Source organism: Saccopteryx bilineata, chromosome 6, assembly GCF_036850765.1.
Source record: "Saccopteryx bilineata isolate mSacBil1 chromosome 6, mSacBil1_pri_phased_curated, whole genome shotgun sequence".
Lineage (NCBI taxonomy): Eukaryota > Metazoa > Chordata > Mammalia > Chiroptera > Emballonuridae > Saccopteryx > Saccopteryx bilineata.
Genome location: NC_089495.1, coordinates 209,288,510 through 209,308,735, shown reverse-complemented (window position 1 = coordinate 209,308,735; position 20,226 = coordinate 209,288,510). Strand labels below are relative to the sequence as shown.

Below are 20,226 nucleotides of genomic sequence, written 5' to 3'. Positions count from 1 at the left end.
GTTTAAGTGAGAAGAGGAGAAGATAGAAAGACAGACTCCCACATGTGCCCCAACTGGGATCTACCCAGCAACTCCTGTCTGGGGCTGATGCTCTGCCCATCTGGGGCCGATGCTCACAATGGAGCTATTTTTAGTGCCTAAGGCAAAAGCTCCATGGACCATCCTCGGCACCAGGGGCTGAGGCACTCAAACCAGTCGGAGCCTTGGCTGTGGGAGGGGGAGAAAGAGAGAGAGAGGGAAAGGGGAGGAGGAGGGATGGAGAAACAGATGGGTGCTTCTCCAGTGTGCCCTGACTGGGAATCAAACCAGGGACTTCCACATGCTGGTTTGATGCTCTCTCACTGAGCCAACTGGCCAAGGCCTCTGGTCTGTTTACTCCTTGACACAAACCTGCAAACTGTCCACCAGGATGTGCAGGGCCCGCGCTGGGCCGGCAGTGACCTCAGGGCAGCCAGGTGCTTTCTCAGTGACCTGGCCCGGAGTGCAGGCAGCCAGTGGGCACGGTGCTGATTTCCCCAAACACGAATCGTGCACCGGGATGCGGGCCCCTCCTACTGACTGTGTCACGGGGCACTTGCCCCTCTGTGGCAGGGAGATGTCCCGGGAGCAGCGGACGCGCACGGCGCATCTCCGTGCGGGAGCCCCAGCGGCTGCCCCCTCGCACCTCGTGAAGTACCAGGCGCCCGCTCGCCCGCGTGTCACGTTCTCCCGATGGGAGCCATGGATGAAGTTACCTCGTATTTATAAAAACGCGGGCACTTCGGCAGTTGTGGTGGGAGGGTTGGTGTTTTTAAGCAATTTCCTTGTCGCCGCGAACATGATTTAATTACTATTTATTCTAGAAATGGAAAAAACAGCTCCTCACTGCTACGTGTGATTGGCGTGTGACCACCGTGCTCACCGCCGGCCCCGCCTCCAGCCCTGAGGTAATAAGTAACAAGAGCGCTCCCACGTCTCAGACACGTCACCTTACACAGCGCCCCTGTTACCAGCCCCTCCCACGGGGGGTTAAGCTACCGATGTTTTTAAATGCAGAGACCGGGGCTTCCACCCCCCTCTGGCCGGAGGGAGGACACGTGGGAGGGACTGCAGGGCAGGAGGGTGACCGTGACCCTGGGCGGCGGCTCTGTGGAAATCCAATCCCCCTCAATGAGGGGACAATTACCTGGTGCCCCCTTGACAGGAAAGCCCCAGACTGCGCTTAGAGGGCCGCTCACCCCCACGGTAAACACGTTAAAATCAGCAACAAACAGTGAGTCAGTCAGCGCTGACAGCCGGCTGTCACTGACGGAGACAAAAACGGCAGCTGGTGATTGCTGGGAGATTCGCCCCAAATGCATACATAAGCCCCTCTGTTCTCTACGCCCGGGTTTCTAATGACAGTGGCGGAGCCGGACGGCCCAGTGGGGTGTGCGCGTCCCCAGGGCTCAGGGCTCTGCTGGCGTTTGAGGCGAGTGTCGACGCTGCTTTAGAACACTCTGCGTGCGTGTGGCGGCCCCCCCAGAGGCCCGGGCTGCTGTCCGCAGGGACGGGGACGCTCAGAGGACGGTGGACGAGAGACCCTCGGGGACGTGGGGGATGACGTCACCAGAAACAGCTGGGGAGGACGGCCCTCCTGGAATCAGGCCTGCAGGTCACACCAGGGGCTTCCCCACGCGGGGTGCTCACACGGTCTGCGGGGGGTTCTAAAACATCCGCATCTTCCCAGTCTGTGTCTGACGCAAACCCGTCCCGTCAGGAGAGGGCAGGGGCCCGGGACCACCCGAAACCCCGAGCGTCTGGCTGCCGAGTGACCGACCGTCACGTGGCTGGTCCGCTCTGTCCAGCGGTGTCACGCTCACCATCCCGTCTGAGATCCTGAGCCTTCCCTGAGGTGGGGGTGGGGGAGGAGTTGTCACTTGGCCGTGAAGATGGGGGGCCAGCTTGCAGGAGGAGGGGAGTTGGAACCACGCGGCTGCCCCGAGGTTCCGGAACCTGAAGATGACACCGCTCGATGCCCTCGGCTACGGAGCGGCTCCGGCTTCTTTGTTCTCCTCTCCGGGGACATCTGGATGCCTTCCTTAAAGATCGCCGCGTCCCCCGCGCACCTCGCTGGCTCCTCGCAGAGCCGTGCACAGCGCCGCTTGTCACGGGCTGTGCCGGAAAGGTGCGCCCACGAAGGGGGCACGTGGTCCCCTCATTAGGAGGCTTCATGTTTAACCCTTTACCCTCTTTACCCTCGTCATTTTTAATTGCTCACTCTGAGAGTTGCCGAGGTGACAGTGTGCTGGGGACGGGGAGCGGAGGACACTTGGAGCACCTCCTTGTCAGCAGCAGCCCGCCTGACATTTGTGGGGGCAGGGAGCTGCCTGTCCTCGACGCCAGCGCTCTGGAGAACCACGCCGCGGTTATGAAACATCCCTTCGTCCTGTTCTTCTTGTCAGGGAGTTGAGAGAGGTCCAGTGAGCCAGAGGTGAGCCTGTAGCTAGGACGGTGCTGAGGAGTGGACATGTGCACCTGACCGTCGGCTTGCCTAACGCCTTCCTTCCCTCCCTCTATCCATCTGTCATCCATCTATCCATCCGTCACCCCTCCCTCCCTCCCTCCCTCCCTCCTCCCTCCGTCCCTCCTTCCCTCCCTCCCTCCCCCATCACCCATCATCCATCCACACTTCTGACCAGCCGCCCACCCCGCCCTCCCTGACACTCTGCATCTCCAGGGTTGGTCCAGCACTGTCCAGGCACTGTCCAGGCACTGCACTGTCAGAGGAGGTCAGGGCAGCCCAGGGGGCAGCGTAAGGTTGAGGACGTTTGAAGTAGGAGAGGCAGCCGTGAGCAGGAGCCGCAGTGGCGTTCACTGCGTGCCCATGTGCCCAGGGCCCCCAAAGGAGGCTTCTCCTCCCGTTGATTCTCCAAAGCATCGCCGGCCCTGCGCTCTCAGGGAGGTGAGCCCGACGCACAGGCCTTCTTCCCGAGACAGCAGCCAGAGCTGCCGTGTGAACCGTCAAGTGATCACCCAGAGCTCCCACTCGGAGTGGAGGTCAGCCTTTCGCTGCAGCCTCGAGTTTCACCTTCCCCCAGGAGGAGACCACCGTTAACCATCTCTGCTCCACTGACGGGCCAGAGGCGGGGAGGGGACGTCCCTGGCCCCAGACTTCACAACCAGAACATGATGGAGGCAGAGCTTCAACGCAGGGCTTCCTGGCCCCCAAGCCCATGCCCTCCAGAGAGAACAGCTGGCTGGCCTCACCCCACCCCACCTCTCCTGGCTCACTGGCACCCCTGACCCTCAGACAACGCATCTCCTGTCCAGTGGCCAAGGGCTCCAAGCACTAGCCCTTGATATATCAGTTCCCCTTGCCTGCAATGCCCATCACTGCTGTGTACCTCCTCCGAGGAGCCTTCCTGGATTCATCTTAGCTGCTGACCCCTCTCCCCCCAGATTCCAGTGATGTCCCATGGGCATGGGGCACGGCATGGGGTGACGTAAGGTGGTCTGCCCCCTTTACCGTGGGCACTGTTCAGTCTTGCAGGTGCACATTGAAAATAAGAAGTGGAGCAGCGGCTGGTGGTGTTATCAGCGGTGGTGCTGAGTGAGGCTCCTCGGAGGAGCCTCAGGGCTGGTTCACAGCCCACACCTGCTGCCCCCTCCGCAGCCTCGGAATGGAGGCGGCTCCGTGGGAACTTGAGGACCGAGGACCCTCGAGTGTCCCCCTCGCTGCCTCCCGCCGTGCGGGTTTGGAACATAAACAGGTTGCCACGTGCACCTGTCTTCCGGCTCGGCACACCGTCAGACCTCTGCCCACGGCCACACATGCCCGTCAGCACCCTGGTGCCTGTGCGGAAACCGCGCACCTGCCGACCGCCGGACTCCGGAAGGGTCCGTCCCATAGGCCAGGCCCCCGGGAGCAGTCAGCGTGAGCGTGGCCATGGCAGATGTGCCTGGACCTCGCCAGGCGCGTCCGTCCGGTGGGCGCCAGGCGAGGCCCGGGGCTCGTGGCCGGCGGCGTCTCCTCTGTCCTGCTTTGCTCAGCACGGATTCCGGGGGTGGCCACGGGTTTGCCGGTATTGGCAATGCGCCAATCCCAGCCGAGTGCGGGCGACGCTGCCGCCCTGCCCCCCCAGCGGGGTGCCACGTCCGAGCCCCACCGTGCGAGCCACGGGGGAGGACAGGCAGGGGCCCTGTCGATGGCCGGAGCACTTCACCCGGAGGACGCGCCTCCTTGGGGACACGTGACCTGAGTGCTCATCCGTCGTGTCCTTGTCCTGCTCTGCAGACGTCCGAGTCCCAGGGCTCGTGGCCGCTCCCTACACTTCCTTCCACTGTCACCCCCTGAGAACCGGTGTTCTGCTCTGCAGACGTCCGAGTCCCAGGGCTCGTGGCCGCTCCCTACACTTCCTTCCACTGTCACCCCCCGAGAACCGGTGTCCTGCTCTGCAGACGTCCGAGTCCCAGGGCTCGTGGCCGCTCCCTACACTTCCTTCCACTGTCACCCCCCGAGAACCGGTGTCCTGCTCTGCAGACGTCCGAGTCCCAGGGCTCATGGCCGCTCCCTACACTTCCTTCCACTGTCACCCCGAGAACCGGTGTCCTGCTCAGCCTGGCAGTGACCTGCTCTAGGAGGGCATGTCCACTAGGATGAAGGCTGCTGGAATCTCACTATGCCTTTAAAACTTCATAGGGACAAGCACTCAGCCAAAATGTGGCCGTTCTCCCAGCCCGAAGGGCCCTGTCCTCAGCAACATGCACGGAGAAGGCAAGGTCCAAGTCCCCACGGGTCACGGGCGGCCCCTTCGTCCACTGTCCCCTCAGCAGGAACCAGACGCCCCCTCGACCCTCCCTGTCCCTCCTTCCCGGCCCCTGCTGTGGTGAGGGGGGCAGGAAGCTGAGCTCTCTCTCCTCAGTCGGCTCAGGGCACGAGTCACGCCCGTGCAATCACCCCGAGTTTCTTCTGCAGACAGCGGTGCCCACGCAGCTGCCCCCTGGCCGCGCCTCCCGTCTCTGACCTCCCAGGAGACTGCGGGCCCTTCGGGAGTCCCGGTGAAGGGGAGTGCAGACCCCGAGGCGTCCCATCCCGAGACTCGGTGCCCGTGCGTGTGGGGCGAGTGTCTCTGCGGAGGGCCGTCCGAGCTGCCTGCCCTCCGTCCTCCCCGCCCCGCAGTCCGCGGCTCAGTCTCGCCGTGACCCACCCCACCCGCGCCCGTCCACGCTGCGCGCACGGACGCTCCCTCCCACCCGGCCCTGCGTGTGTGGCCGTCCTTAGGCTCTCCTCTCCCCCCCTCCCCAGGCTGCTGGGGGCTGTCCTCTGTGCCCCCAAGGCTGCTGCCCCCTGCCTGCTTCACGGGGGTCCACACACTCCAGCCGCCTGTGAGCCCGGGAAGGCGGGGGCGCGTCCTGCCCTCCTCACCGCTGTCTGCAGCAGCACCTACCACCAGGGCTGCCTGGCACCGGGCCGGTGACGGAGAAACGCCAAATTCCGTTTCCCTTCACTTGGAAAGTGGACGTCCAATGAGCTACTGTGGCGTGAAGAGACATGGGGGAACTTTTAATGTGTCAGTAAACGGCCGAAACCCCCAGTGTCGGCCCGGGTTTAGGGGGGAAGGGGGCTGAACAGGTGGAGGAGCACAGAGGGTGTTTAGGGCTGTGCAGCTGCTCTGGAAGATGCCACCATGGTGACGACATGGAACCATGGCACGGGCCGTGTGTAAACTGCGGACTCCAGTTAGTAACAATGTATCCGTACCGGCTCATCAGCTGTAACCGCTCGGCAGTACGCAGGCAACATGTTAGCAACCGGGAAATGCGCAGAGGGAGAGAGGGCGCGGGCACCCTGTGCTTTCTGCTCGGTTTTTCCATAAACCTGAAACGCCTCTAAAACATCAAGTCTATTAGAGAGTGGATAGTCACTAATCCGTTAGACACACCATCTCCAGAGAAAGCTCTCCTCCTCAGAAACGTGATAGACCCCGTTTTAAAGCAAAACGTTGACACCTCTCTCACGCCATTCCACGGACGGCAGGGGACATAAAAACCAGCTTCTCCCTCTGGGTCCCTCATCGTGCGCCAGGGCCCCGATCTTACACCGTTACTGCCACCTCTCCCAGAATGTTCTTTCTGTCCAGAACAGTGAGCCACGGCGGTAGCACCCACGGGCCCTGGTCGGAGTGACCTGCATTTTCCAGCCTGTCCTGCCTCCCCCTCCAGTGCTGCCCGGATAAACCCTGAGTCCTTGTGACACTGGAGGCAGTTTGAGAGCTGGAGGCTGGGTGGGGGGAGCAGTGCCTGCACACACGGGGACCCGTCTGTGCCCCCTGCACGCCCGGGGACCCGTCTGCGCCCCCGCGCAGGAAGGCGACAGGGCTTAGGTCTCCGCAGGGCCTGAGCCCACCAGGGATTCTCTGACCTCTGCTGCTAATCAGCAGCCCTTTGTTCAGGAGGACAAACGGACAGGGGCACTGGGAGGAGCAGGACTAGGAAGGAGAGAAAGTCTGGACCTAAGGAGGGTCATTTACGCACAGGTTCTTCTCCGAGCGAGGTCTGGGCTCCCCGTTGGTAAGTCCCTCTGATGTCCCCTGTGAATGGAGCACAGCGGCGCTGACGCTGGTGGCATCTCTAATGGAACCCTCCCATCCAGACTCGGGGGGCTGGTGGCCGTCCAGCGTGCAGACGCGCCCGCACCCCGGGCAGTGCCAGGGCGCCCGGGGAAACCCTGCAGTCAGTGCCCGGCGGGCGACGTGGTCCGTGGCCTAGGATGACCTTGTTGCTCCCACGCGCAGAAAGGAGGACGGGGGTGAGCACTGAGGCATGGGTTCCGCCCAGGGTCACTGCCGGACGGGCCAGGTGGTCCCTGTCTCCATCCATCCCCAGGGATGTGAGAGCCGTCCTAAAGGTCACAGATGTCAGTGTGAGGTTGGCGGGGAGCTGCTCAGACCTTTGCTGTCTCATTCAAGATCTGAGTGACCATCTGCTTCTTTACTGAAATGGAGGCGAGTCTTAAGACTGGTGGAAAAGGCTACGTTTTTACTGAACATCCAGAAGTAACGTTCTGTGAATTTTCATTCATTCATTCATCATTCGTCATCCATTCATTCATTCAGCAGTGGCTCAGCTGTCCACCCGGGCCCCCTGGGGGCACCTGGAGCCCATGATCTAACTGAACCCTCAGAAACCTGTACAGAAGCCCTGTGACTCCCACTTCCCAGAAGAAGAAACCGAGGCTCAGAGAGGTCAGCTGACCCCTCAGCCCCGCCTCGATGCCCACGGCCAGAGAGCAGCAGACACTGTGCCGATGGGGAGCTCTAACTGCCCCCCTGACCGCAGCCTTGTGCCAAAGTGCCCCCTTCCTCCTCACTGCCGGGGGGGGGGGCTGTCCCTTCCCGGGGGGGACTGTCCCCTCCCGGACACGTCTGCTGTGACAAGAGCACAGGCTCACGGCGCCCTCCACGGACCACCTCCCTCTCCAGAGAGTCTCCCTCTGCGGGGCCCGGGCTTTGGAGACCTGGGTCAGGCTCCAGCTCCCTGCCCTCGGGGCTCCCGACCCCCTGGGACCGCCATGCATGTGAGGAAGGGACAGCCAGGGTTCAGCGAAAAGGACCCTGGGAGAAAGGGACAGCCAGGGTTCAGCGAAGAGGACCCTGGGAGAAAGGGACAGCCAGGGTTCAGCGAAGAGGACCCTGGGAGGAAGGGACAGCCAGGGTTCAGCGAAGAGGACCCTGGGAGGACCTTGCGCAGCACGAGAAGCAGGATCTCTATTTTTAGAGCCGCCAGCCTCTGTCTCATTAGCGGCTTGCACTTCAGGACGGAGCTAATGAAGTCGTTCACAGTTAAGGCCCAGGTAGAGAGATGTCCCCACAGCCGCCTCCCCTCCCCCGCCTGCCTCCCCCCCCCGACCCCCCCCATGGTCCTCTCTTCAGATGGGGGGAGAGCCAGCAAGAGCAGGGGCGCTCGGATGGGCCTCCAGGCACGCCTTATTATTTTACTTCATTTTTTCTAAAGGGCCGTTGGGGGCTGTTCTGATTTAAGTGTGCTCCTGCTCGGTGACCATTCATCCGGGTCTTTCCCCTGCGAGCTCTCGCTCCTGCTCGGTGACCATCCATCCGGGTCTTTCCCCTGCGAGCTCTCACGGACCTCTTCCCAGACGCATGGAGGACGTGACGTTTGAGCCCGGTGAGGACTGGGAACGGCAGAGAGCCCCCACCCCCTACAAGCTGAGGTCCACACATGGACAGCTGCTCCCAAAGTCACAGGGACGGTGGCACGAGTGAGAACGGTGTCCCCGCCCAGAGAGCTGCTCCACAACGCCGCCTCCCGGGCCTCACAGTAAGGGGGTCCGCACCCTCTCCTCACTGCTCTCTCCTTAGATGAAAAATAAACACCCACACAAACAACACATGCGTCACCCTTTGGCCCTGACCTCAGATGTACCAATCAGAGAGCCGGAGGACACGGGCAGCCCCTGACCACAGTGTGGACGGCACACTGACCGTGACTGCGGGATGGTCCCTGCGTGAGGCTGTGAGGCCGACAGACACACTGAGAGGCACCTCGGGGCAGCTCCTGACCACAGTGTGGACGGCACACTGACCGAGACTGCGGGATGGTGCCTGCGTGAGGCTGTGAGGCCGACAGACACACTGAGAGGCACCTCGGGGCAGCTCCTGACCACAGTGTGGACGGCACACTGACCGAGACTGCGGGATGGTGCCTGCGTGAGGCTGTGAGGCCGACAGACACACTGAGAGGCACCTCGGGGCAGCCCCTGACCACAGTGTGGACGTCACACTGACCGAGACTGCGGGATGGTGCCTGCGTGAGGCTGTGAGGCCGACAGACACACTGAGAGGCACCTCGGGGCAGCTCCTGACCACAGTGTGGACGGCACACTGACCGAGACTGCGGGATGGTGCCTGCGTGAGGCTGTGAGGCCGACAGACACACTGAGAGGCACCTCGGGGCAGCCCCTGACCACAGTGTGGACGTCACACTGACCGAGACTGCGGGATGGTGCCTGCGTGAGGCTGTGAGGCCGACAGACACACTGAGAGGCACCTCGGGGCAGCCCCTGACCACAGTGTGGACGGCACACTGACCGTGACTGCGGGATGGTCCCTGCGTGAGGCTGTGAGGCCGACAGACACACTGAGAGGCACTCGGGGCAGCCCCTGACCACAGTGTGGACGGCACACTGACCGAGACTGCGGGATGGTCCCTGCGTGAGGCTGTGAGGCCGACAGACACACTGAGAGGCACCTCGGGGCAGCCCCTGACCACAGTGTGGACGTCACACTGACCGAGACTGCGGGATGGTGCCTGCGTGAGGCTGTGAGGCCGACAGACACACTGAGAGGCACCTCGGGGCAGCCCCTGACCACAGTGTGGACGGCACACTGACCGAGACTGCGGGATGGTCCCTGCGTGAGGCTGTGAGGCCGACAGACACACTGAGAGGCACCTCAGGGCAGCTCCGTGTCAGGACGGGCCTTTGTTCTGGGAGATGCAGAAACTCCCCACGTTGAGGCTGCAGGTGAGCAGACGCCTCCGGATCTCACGGGGTGACACGGGCACCCCTAGGCTGGGAGACTGCGGTTTCCTCCTGATTTCCCTGAACTCATGCATTATCGAGTCTTCGGGTCTTGATGGAGGGGCCTTCCCGGAGTCCAGGCAGGATGTGGGGTCTGAACTCTGGGTGCAGATCTGGTGGCCCAGGCTGCTCAAGCTGGGATCTGAGGCCACCAGTGCCCGGAGCGAGAGCACCCCGTCACTCTGGGATAGGGACGCGCTCTGTGGGTGCGAGGGACGGCCCGAGACTGCAGCGCGGTGCCCTGGGTGTGCGGAGTCCAGAGCGCCCCTCCTGCTCTGGCTCAGGGCCCCTGGCAGCGGGCAGCTCCCCTCGCCTGGCATGTCTTCGGCCTCCGTTTGCTGAGACTGAATCCAAACACGACCCTGAACTTTACCGGCTATTCCCTCTGCAAACACGTTCGCTTTGGCCGCCAACCATTTTTCTAAAGCAAAGAAAAAGGACTCAGGAAATGCAAACATTTTTCCCCTCGCTCGGCCACAGCGACCACCCGGCACCCTCTCCCTGGTCTCCCGTGTCAGAGCTGCTTGTCATGGGCACACGCACGGGCTCACTTTGTGATGCTGGGGACCCGCTGGGGATGAGCAGGGCTGCAGGTGCCCGCAAACCAGGGCGGTAGCCTGGTGTCTGTGGCCGGCCCCGAGGGCCGCGGGCCAGGCTGGTGGTGAGCAAGGCGGAGGCTCTCAGGAGCCTCACGGCACAGCAGGGGACGCAGACACTCAGACACACAAGTACAAATATCGATCGACTTACGACCTGTGCAACTTACGACCATTCGACTTTACGACCACAATCGCTAGCCACGACGGCTCCGCGTCTGGCAGCGCAAGCGTTGCCCAGCTGGGCGTACGACAGGGCGGACCAGCTTCCGGCAGCAATACCATCTCCGCGTGCACCATTTCAACTGTTATCCCAGACTCGGTACAGCAATTTGTGTTTGTGTCTTGGATATTTTTCATCAAACCCCTCACTAGATGTCTACCAAGAGGAAATTGTCTTTGCAAATATTAAACCAGTTGTACTGGTAATGCAGTGTTTTACTTAAACCTGACGAATGTAAAAATAAGAAACAAAATGGTGTACAGATGATACAAATGGCATAAAAATGAACAAAGAAAATTATGATATATAACAGCAATGAAAGAAAATGATAAAATATGACTTAAAGATGTTGATAACATCATTTCACAGTACTGTACCCAGAGCCTACTCAGCTTAGGACCAAACCGTGTCACGACACCAAACCGTGTCACGACGGGTCTGTCGGAACCAGCACGACGAGCTGTATGTTGAGAAGGCAGCCGCCGTGTTGGGGACTCGGGAGCCCTGGCTGCCTCGAGAGCCCCAGGAGGGGGCCTGACGCAGGAGGAGAGGAGCCCTTGGTGAGGGGGACAGTGACCAGGGCTCCCTGGTCTCAGATCGACTTGGGGCTCCATGAGGCCCCATGGGGCATTATGAAGTTGTTCAGAGAACCTGGGCCGACAGGACCCCCCCTGAGCTTCTCTGTAGGATGGTCCCCGACACGTGTGTGGGCTCTGCGGGTGGGGAACACGCTGACGAGGCCAGGATGGACACCGCTCAGAGGTGAGGGGTGACTTCTACCCGACCCTCTCTCCAGCTGTCTTTTGAGGACACCCCCTCCTCAGCCAGGGGCCGTCCCTGCGGAAGCAGACCCCCCCCCCCCCTGTGTGTCTGGAGGTTCCTGCTCCAGACTCTGACACCAGCGCAGGAAGGGAGCACCGTGCACGGTTCACGGCGTCCTTGTCCAGAGGACGGGCAGGGGCTCCGGACAGTGACACCAGCGCAGGAAGGGAGCACCGTGCACGGTTCACGGCGTCATTGTCCAGAGAACGGGCAGGGGCTGGAGTCCTGGGCCAGTGTGGGGGAGGGGCGGGAACGCAGTGTCACTTAAGTGACGATGGTGTTTATTGTCTTGCTCCTGAAAATTTTTAGTGCACACTAGAGCATTAAAGGGTCTGGAGGTGGGACGTCCTGCATGGGTGGGGGGACCTGTGTTGGGGACCGAAATATAAACAGGGTGTTTTTATATCCAGGAGACAGGTGCTGGGCCTAAGCACCCATCTCACCTGCCCAGTGAACAAAGGGCTATACCTGATGATTGCTTATCCCACCCGTGTTCTCTGGAAGAGGTGGAAGCTAGTTTCTTATTGGTATAAAGTTAGATCTAAATGGTATGGTGGGGGTTGTCTTTGAGTTGTCTTGGAAACAATTGAATTGCTAACGGACCATGTTTTTTCCCTGACTAAAGATGGATGCGCTTCTGGGGGCCGCCATTGCATCGGCTTAGGAGCAATAGAGACTGCTTGCGTGTGATCCTCCCGAACCCATCTTTATGTGTATAGCTTTAATTCTCTATCATTTATTTAATTCTCTCCATGCCTTTTCCTGTTCGAGGACCCCGTAACAGACTCGTGGCTGGACCGCGATAGACCTGTAGGACCGTAAAACAGTTGAACCCAAAAGCTTCCTATCATCCCTGGAAGAAACGCATGCTGGGAAATCTGAGTGTATCAGTCAGCACGAGGCAGGCTAAGCTGAGTAACAAAGAGCTCCCCAAACCATGTGACGTGCCCCTGTGGGCCAGCGGGGAGGCTGTGTGCTATGCAATTCCCAGGCTGCTTCCACAGGGGCCCCGGCAAGGGGCGCGTGGGTCTGAGGAACGGGAATCACGCTTGGCTGCCACGCCTCCTCCCGGGGTGGGGATGTGCCTGCCTCTGCTCGCATTCCTTTGGCCGCATGTGAACAATGGCAGCTCCTGTGGCTGTCACTCTGTGTCACTGGTCGCCTCTGCTGTCCCTTCCCAGACGGCAGATACCACATTTAGAGGTGTTGCTACATTCGGATTCAGACTGTCCTACAATACGTAAAGTAGCCCTTAGAAAGATGGGCGCCCAGGGCAAGCGCTGCCTCTAGAGAGGCCGTGTGGACGTGGGGCTCCCGAGCCAGCTGCCACCTCCTCGCGGCCCAGGGCACAGCGTCGAGTGTCCCTGCAGGGGCTCCTCATGGCTCTGCCTCTTCAGTGTCCTTTCTCTCCCATGAGGCTGGGGTCCCTGAGGTGGAGAGTGTGAGCTCCTACCTTGTCTATCCTTGAGCAGGAAAGTCAGCCGCAGCCCGTTTCTCTAAGGAGGCCAATCGACAGTGCCAGCCACGAAACCCCAGGGCGGGGACAGCTGGGCGCCGGGCCGGGCCTCGCGGGAACACGCCCGCGGACTCCTGCCCAGCTGAGCTACGCGGTGGGGAGCCGGCCAGCGAACCGGGGCATTTTGGAGACAGTGGGTCCCGGCCTCACTCGGTCCTCGCCCGATCCCCAGACCTGGGCCACGCTCCCCTCCATAGGAGCACGGCTGCGTGACCGTCGACGGGGGCCCCGCGCAGGGAGCCCCGTGCGGACGTGGCATCTACCCCGGGGTCATCACCCCTTGGACAAGCTTGACATGCAGTCTTGACAAAGAATTGTTTTTTAATTTCATGGTGAAACATCTCAGCCAGATGTATAAAAATTATATGACGTGTCATTCCTTGGCGTAAATTAAAACGTGCGGAAAGGTCAATGAACCAGGAATGATTTTTTTTCCAGATGATTTAGACGAGAGAACGGGGTGGGCTGGAGGCAGGGACGGCCCCCTGCCTGCCCCAGCTCCTGCCCCCGCCTCGCCACCCCCACCTGCCCACGCTACGTTGGTCTGCAGTGGGCTTCGCTCCTGCCGGAGGCTCGGCAGGAGACAGGGAAAGAAGGTTCCGGGCCTTCCTTGGAAAGAAGAGGTGCCGCTCAGAGGAGGGCAGCCTGTGACTCGCTGTGTCCGGCTGCTGGGGAGGGAGGGACTTGCGCAGGAAGCTTCGGTCCATCGTCCACCTCCCGGACTCCCACTGTGCGAAGAGAACGTGCCCCCCCACCGTGCGTCTCCATGGTGACAGGTGAACACAGGCGCCCACGGCGGAGGCCGGGAGCCAGCGGGACGAGCTGTGTGGTGTCGGGGAGCTAGCTAAACCTCTCTGAACATCACGCCTGGCCCAGCATGGTCAACCCCACAACCATGGGGCACAGGGCTGCCACCCACAGTCAGATCTATACTCTCAACGCCAGGGACGGGTCGCCCAGCGAATGGTCTAGTGCAAGTGAGCCCGTACCTACAGGCAGAGGAGAGCTGGTGGGGGCACTATCAGGGCACCTTCCTGCCCCAGGGGCCGCCCTGCCAACTCCCAGCTTCCTCTTCTGGGACCAGGACATGAAGGGTCATTACAGGACCAAGGACTTTGACAACAGCCAGCTACAAAGTCTCAATCAGTGAGCTCTCCCGGCAACCACAGTGCCCGCCCCGGGGGGGGGGGGGGTCTTATCACCTCTTCCTTTTCACAAAAGCCCAGGTGCTTCCCCACCGCCCCCTCCCCCGCCTCATCTCACCCGGCAGGGCCACAGAGCGTGTCTCCATTTAAAGAACAATGGCCGAGTGAAACGCCACCTCCCAGGAATCAGCCGCTCCTCAGAAGGAAAGAACAAAGGCTTCCGCCAGAGACAGGCGGGTCTTGTCCTACAAGGTTGAACGCCGTGTTCACAAACACTTGGGGAGGAAGCTCCCATTGTCCCTGGTCCGTGGTGGGTGGGTGGATGGGGGGTCAGGCCCGCCGCTTTGGAGATGAGTGGCCGGCTGTCTGAACACAGCTCTGTGCCTTCTGCATTCATAACTCTTCATTTAGGCTTTTGTGATTTAAAGCAGCAATTATGTGGAGGACCCAGATAAAGACGAAGAGGAACTATCTCTCCAGGCTGGGAGGGGAGGGACGCAGACGGGGTTAATGCTTTGGTGAAATGTTTCCAGTTGTTCACGCAACTCTTTTGTAACCTCCCCGATGTTTTCTCATGTTACAGGCTCCTGTGGGATGTGTGTGTGTATGTGTGTTTGTGTGTGTGTGTGTGTGTGTGTGAGAAACAGCTTTTGATTTTAAAGAAGAAACGAAAAGCTCGCATGCAGGCCTCCGTGCCTGGCTGGAGCCTTGGAAGACGCTCCCACGGGGCCGCGGGCTCCAGAATGCCTTTGCACCCGGGAGCCAGGTGGTGGAAGGTACGCCGTCCTCGGTGTCAGAGGTGAACAAAAACTGCCGAAACTTAAAAAAGAAAGAAAAAAGAAACGAAACATCTCTGATCCAAACCAGCTGGAGCTCACAGGGACAGGCCAGGCCGTGTTCTCGGCACAGTTGTTTGGTGGCAGACGGCACGAGGGTTCGGTTTTGACCGGGGCGCTGCCCACACTTGCTACAGAGGGCCCCACCTCCAGGTGTCTGCACACCTGGAGCCACTCGTGACTGCTGCCTTTGGGGCCCCTCTGGTGCAGGGCCGAGGCGGGGGCCAGGCGAGGTCTGCGGCGGCCGTCACCTCACCCACTACCCACCCTTGGGCATGGGTGACACGGGTGAATAATGAAATCCCTGAGGGGACAGCGGCAGCCGGGAGCCGTGGGCACCGTGGAGCTGCGCCCCCTCGTGGCCTGAGACGGCCGCCCTGCTGGGGAGCCGGGGTCACAGTGCTTGGATGGACGTGAACGTCCTGTTCGGGCACCCGGCTGTCTGGTGACACCCGGCACAGGGAGCACACTTGTACCCACGTGCACTGAGGGTCAACCGTGCCCTGTGGGCGGGGGGCGGGGGGCACACTGTAGCCAGGCCCTGGGAGAGGGGGTCCAGGCTGTCTTCAGTGGAGTTTCTCCTCTTTCTATGGTTGGGGTGTCGGTGTCTAGACAGGAAACTGCCTCTCGTCACATCCGAGTTGGGTCCGCAAATACGCTGAGGGCTGAGTTCCCGAGGAAGGGCTGAGACTGGGTGTGGGGCTTGAACTTACAGAAAGGGCGGGGGGGGGGTGAGGAAGGCGCAGATGTGCTCTGAGAATTGGGGGTGGGGGGCGGGGCAGCATCAGCCCCCCACCTTCCTGAGAACCTGACAACCCCCCACCTTCCTGAGAACCTGAGACCAGATGGTTGACCCCCCCCTCCCCCCCCCGCTGCTCTGTGCAGGACGCTGGCTCCCTCCTCTGTGACAGGTCAGCCCCCCTCCCAGCTCAGCACCTGGGGCGGGCCCTCGGGCCCCCGATAGGAGGCAGCCGCCGCAGGGGGTGGGGGTAAGTAGGCCGCGCAGAGTTAATTTCAAAAGAATTTCTTTCTGGGGCACCTGCCCGGAGAGCGGAGCCGTCAGCCCTTCTGAACCGCCGGGAGGAGGAGACCGGCCAGGCTGCTGGTGAGACGGCTCTGTCCCTGCGGCCCTGGCTGCATGGGACCTTCAGCAGATGCTTAATAGCCCGTCCCCAGCCCAGGGCCACCCTGGCGAGTCAGGGAGGCTCCTGCTACTTGTTTCCCCCAGTTGATGAACGTTAAAAACAGGACGACGCCTGTGCAACTCGGGGCTCTGGCCACCAGCCTCGGGCCAAGGTCCCGGCGGGCGGGCCCCTCCCCAGCTCACTGCCCGGCCAGACCGCTGACCCCCTGGGCTCTCCGGGCTCCCAGTCCACCTGTACCTGAAGTCCCTTCCGTCTTGTCCTTGTACCTCTGTGTCTCCATCAGCGGCCAGCCCCAGGGTCTGGCCTCCACCGGCCTCCTCCTGTGGACACCACGGCCTGACTGAGGGGCAGGCGTCACCGTCACGGGCTCCCCGAGACCCATCTCAGTGGGCAACTCGCCCCCGTTAGCACCCCAGGACGGCGGCACAAACCCCTCTCACTCCCCGCGTGCCCGTGACTGGTTCCCGCCCTCCCTGCAGGTGGGAGCGACCTCTGCAGGGACACCTCTCCTCACCACCCTGTCCGGAATCTCTCACGGAGGCTGAATGCCCTCCTTGCCACTTCCTAGGACCAGAGGCTTGAGAACCATCAGCTGCAGCTTCTGCAGGATGCCAAGGCTCAAGAGGTAGACTGACTATTCCGAGGACACACAGCTGACGGCAGAGAGACTTCTGGACACGTTTATCCCCCCCCCCTTTTTCTGGAAACTTCTCTGTCTTACTTCTCATTACCTGGGAAACCGCCAAGTCAAGGTCAGCGGTGGGGCTGTGGAGGGAGCCCCCCCAGTGCAACCTCTGGACTCTGCTTCTCTCAGCCCCCCCCCCCCCCCCCCCGGCAGCCCAGGGACAGCTGTGTGAGGTCCCACTCAGCCATTCTTCCAAAGTTTTAGAGTCTCTGCTGGTGGCAAACTTTTCAGAAATACACAGATGGTCCTGCCCGGGCCTGTTAATGAAAAAAACTCTCACACGGCTGCAGAAAAAAGACGCGATCATCTGTTTCCTAACATTTTGGGAAAAAAAATACCTGCAGAGGTGTAAGGTGCTACACAAGTGAGAATAATTAGCCGGCACCATCTGCAGAAGGAGGCAGAACACAGGCAGAGCTGTGCCCCCCGCCGCTCCGCTATTCTGGGCTGGGGGAGGGCGGGCGGCGAGCGGGCGGGCTCCCGGGGGCACCAAGGCAGGGAGCGCTCCGTGCCCAGCCTGCTCGCGCTCTGTTACGTGGGAGACGTGGAACTGGCTTGTGCCCTCAGTCCACCTTGTCATTAGTCATCAGCAGGCGGTGAGTCTGAGGTCCTGGCCACCCCGATGAACCAAACAGGCAGACGGCAGTGGTCCTGGGAGGGCCCGGCCTGGCCGCGGTCTCACGCCATCGCTCTCCCTGCCCTGGGGGGAGAGGCAGGTGCGCCCTGTCCTCCTCACTCGGGCGCGGGGCCACGCTGTCCAGGTGCCGGGCTGCGGGGAGGTGGCAGGGGGCCCTGGGCTTGGCTGTGGACTCGCGCCTGTCCCCTCCGCGTGCTGTCTGCACGCCGGCCACACGCCAGGCCTGGAGCCCGGGAGCGAGGCCACCGGGGCCTGCCCACCCCGCGGAGCCGGCTCTGGGGGAGCAGGCAGGCCCGGCCATTGCCCCCTGCCACCGCTGCCCAGTCCGTCCTGCTGAAAGACCGGCGTTGTTGCTTCCTAGTCCAGTCTCCGGCACTTGCTGATGCTTTCGTGACACAGTGGAGTGGGAGGAGCAGGACGCACGTGGGCAGGGCGTTGCCGCAGGCCCCAGGTGCCCGCTGCAGTCCTCCAAGGCCACCGGCAGCTCTGAGGTCGGCCGGCTCTGCTGAGGAGCTGGGGTGCAGCCCACACAAGACACTTCCCAGACAGCAGCAGCCCGGAGCACAGGGGGCCCACGGGGCGGGCTGGTCCCTGCCCACCAGGCGCGCGCCCACGGCCGTGGGGCGACTTGCTCTCCCTCCAGCGCTGGCCTGCCCGGGGAGGCAGCGACCGAGGTTACGAGGGGCCGCGCACAGCACGCTGGGGGTGCCGACACGGCTGGGCGTGTGATGCGGTCCTTGGGGATGCGGTTTTCCACTGGTCACACGGACGTGGGTAGCAAGCCCAGCGAACCCCCTGCACGCCAAGCGTCCGGGCCACTCCGCAGGCGTCTGTCTGATTTATGGGAGGGACCGGATGCTGTTTCCAAGCTTCCACGCCCGGGCAGGGTGGCTGCCTGGTGTTTATGGCCCCGTCGGACTTTCTAGGGTCAGAGTGACCCATGAAGGTGGGTGTCCTGATGGGGGGTCCTCTGCAGCGGTGGGAGAGGACGCAGCTGCCACCTACATGAACGGCCATTGGCCACGGGCTCCAGGAGACAGAGGTGATGTCAGGGATGCCCTCTGAGCGCCTGCAGCCCCCCCCCCATACACACTGCGGGTCACTGCCAGGGACAGAAGGTTACTGCACACACAACTGAAACTCGGTGTGGATGAGCCTAGTCCCCAGAAAGGCGTCACCCCCCATCTCCCCTGCTCGCTGGAGGGGGCACGGCCTCCCCAGGTGGCTGAATGACGTTCTGCTCCTTTCCTGGATTTCGTGACAGCAGCCCCTGGGGTTCCACCCGGAGCTCAGGCGAGGACGGGAACAAACGTTTCCACGCGAAGCCATTTCCCAAAGCCGCCCAGTGGGCGGAGTGTGCAACGCACCTGTCAGGTCTGGCGTGAGGCCCCTGTGGCACGGCGGGGGGAGGGACATCGGGTGGTCCAGGTGTGACCGCGGCTAAGGAGACCAGGCAGCAGCTGGCTGTGTGGAGATCCCCAGGGACTTACGGAGCCTCTGAGCCCCCACCCCCAGCTTCACAATAACTCATCGGCCTGTTATGCAATGTTACTCAAATGAAGGCTCACAGTCTAAGTCCCTGTTTTGCAACACAGGGTGGTTTTGGCTCCAGGAGACACTGGCCACACCTGGAAACGTCTTCAGGGTGGTCACAACTTGGAGGGGGGCTCCTGCTGGCATCTGGGTAGTGGAGGCCAGGGAGACTAGTGACATCTAATCTGTTGAAAATAATCTCTTGAGTTGACCGCAGCTTGTAGCATCACGACAGGCTGCCGTTTCGCCCTAAGTGGCCGCACGGGGCTTTGGGCAGAGGGGTGCCGTGCTCTGGGCCAGGGCTGTGTGTGACTAACCTTGTCACTGTCACACCCCACCCCCACGCTGGGCATGTTTTGGGTTCTTTTGTGGGGTGGGCGCGTGGACCATGGGACAGGCCTCTCTGCCACCACCTCACCCGGTGTCCCCTGCGTGCATTTACAGCCCCAGTGACCTTCCTGGAAGGACAGATGACCATCCAATTAAACACGCGAGTCCAGAGAAGGTCAGAGCGGCCACGAGCCACCACATACTTCATGTTCAAGTTCAAGTAAATCGCACCTGCGCCCCAGGTGGCACTGAGGACGGAAAAGTCACCTCGTCCAGCTGAGACCCAGAAACACGCTGCACCGGGGACACGGTGGCATCCTCTCATGAAATGACCGGGGGCAGCTTTCAGCGGGCGGCACAGCCCCAAGGCCCCGAATCCTCCAAACACGCAAGGAGGCTCTGGCAGCGCGGGCTCCGACCGTCACCAAGGTAACAAATCGTTACTGAGCGCTCAGCACCGCGGCCTCAGGAGCCGGGCTGAGAGGCCGGGGACCCGCGGGAACGGGGTGGGGCTGCATCCTTCCCGCCCGGGGAGCTGAGGACAGCAGGGGGATGGGGCACCAGGGACGGAGCTGTGGTCAGCAGGGGGACGGGGCACCAGGGACGGAGCTGTGGTCAGCAGGGGGACGGGGCACCAGGGACGGAGCTGTGGACAGCAGGGGGACGGGGCACCAGGGACGGAGCTGTGGTCAGCAGGGGGACGGGGCACCAGGGACGGAGCTGTGGACAGCAGGGGGACGGGGCACCAGGGACGGAGCTGTGGTCAGCAGGGGACGGGGCACCAGGGACGGAGCTGTGGACAGCAGGGGGACGGGGCACCAGGGACGGAGCTGTGGTCAGCAGGGGGACGGGGCACCAGGGACGGAGCTGTGGTCAGCAGGGGGACGGGGCACCAGGGACGGAGCTGAGGACAGCAGGGGGACGGGGCACCAGGGACGGAGCTGAGGACAGCAGGGGGACGGGGCACCAGGGACGGAGCTGTGGTCAGCAGGGGGACGGGGCACCAGGGACGGAGCTGTGGTCAGCAGGGGGACGGGGCACCAGGGACGGAGCTGTGGTCAGCAGGGGGACGGGGCACCAGGGACGACCAGCCCCTGCCTCCTGGGCAGGGCAGCCCCTCCAGGCTGGGCACGGGGCGCGCACCCCCACGGAGGGGCCCTGCACCCGCTGCGCCGTGCCGGTGACTCTCAGTCGGTGTC

The 20,226-nt window shown here is 62.2% G+C and overlaps 1 protein-coding gene across 1 annotated transcript in view; it reads right to left on the bottom strand.

The window, feature by feature from the left end:
- CDH4 (cadherin 4) overlaps positions 1 to 20,226 on the bottom strand; it is a 349,289-nt gene that overhangs the window by 97,778 nt on the left and 231,285 nt on the right. The gene's annotated exons all lie outside the window — the stretch shown is intronic.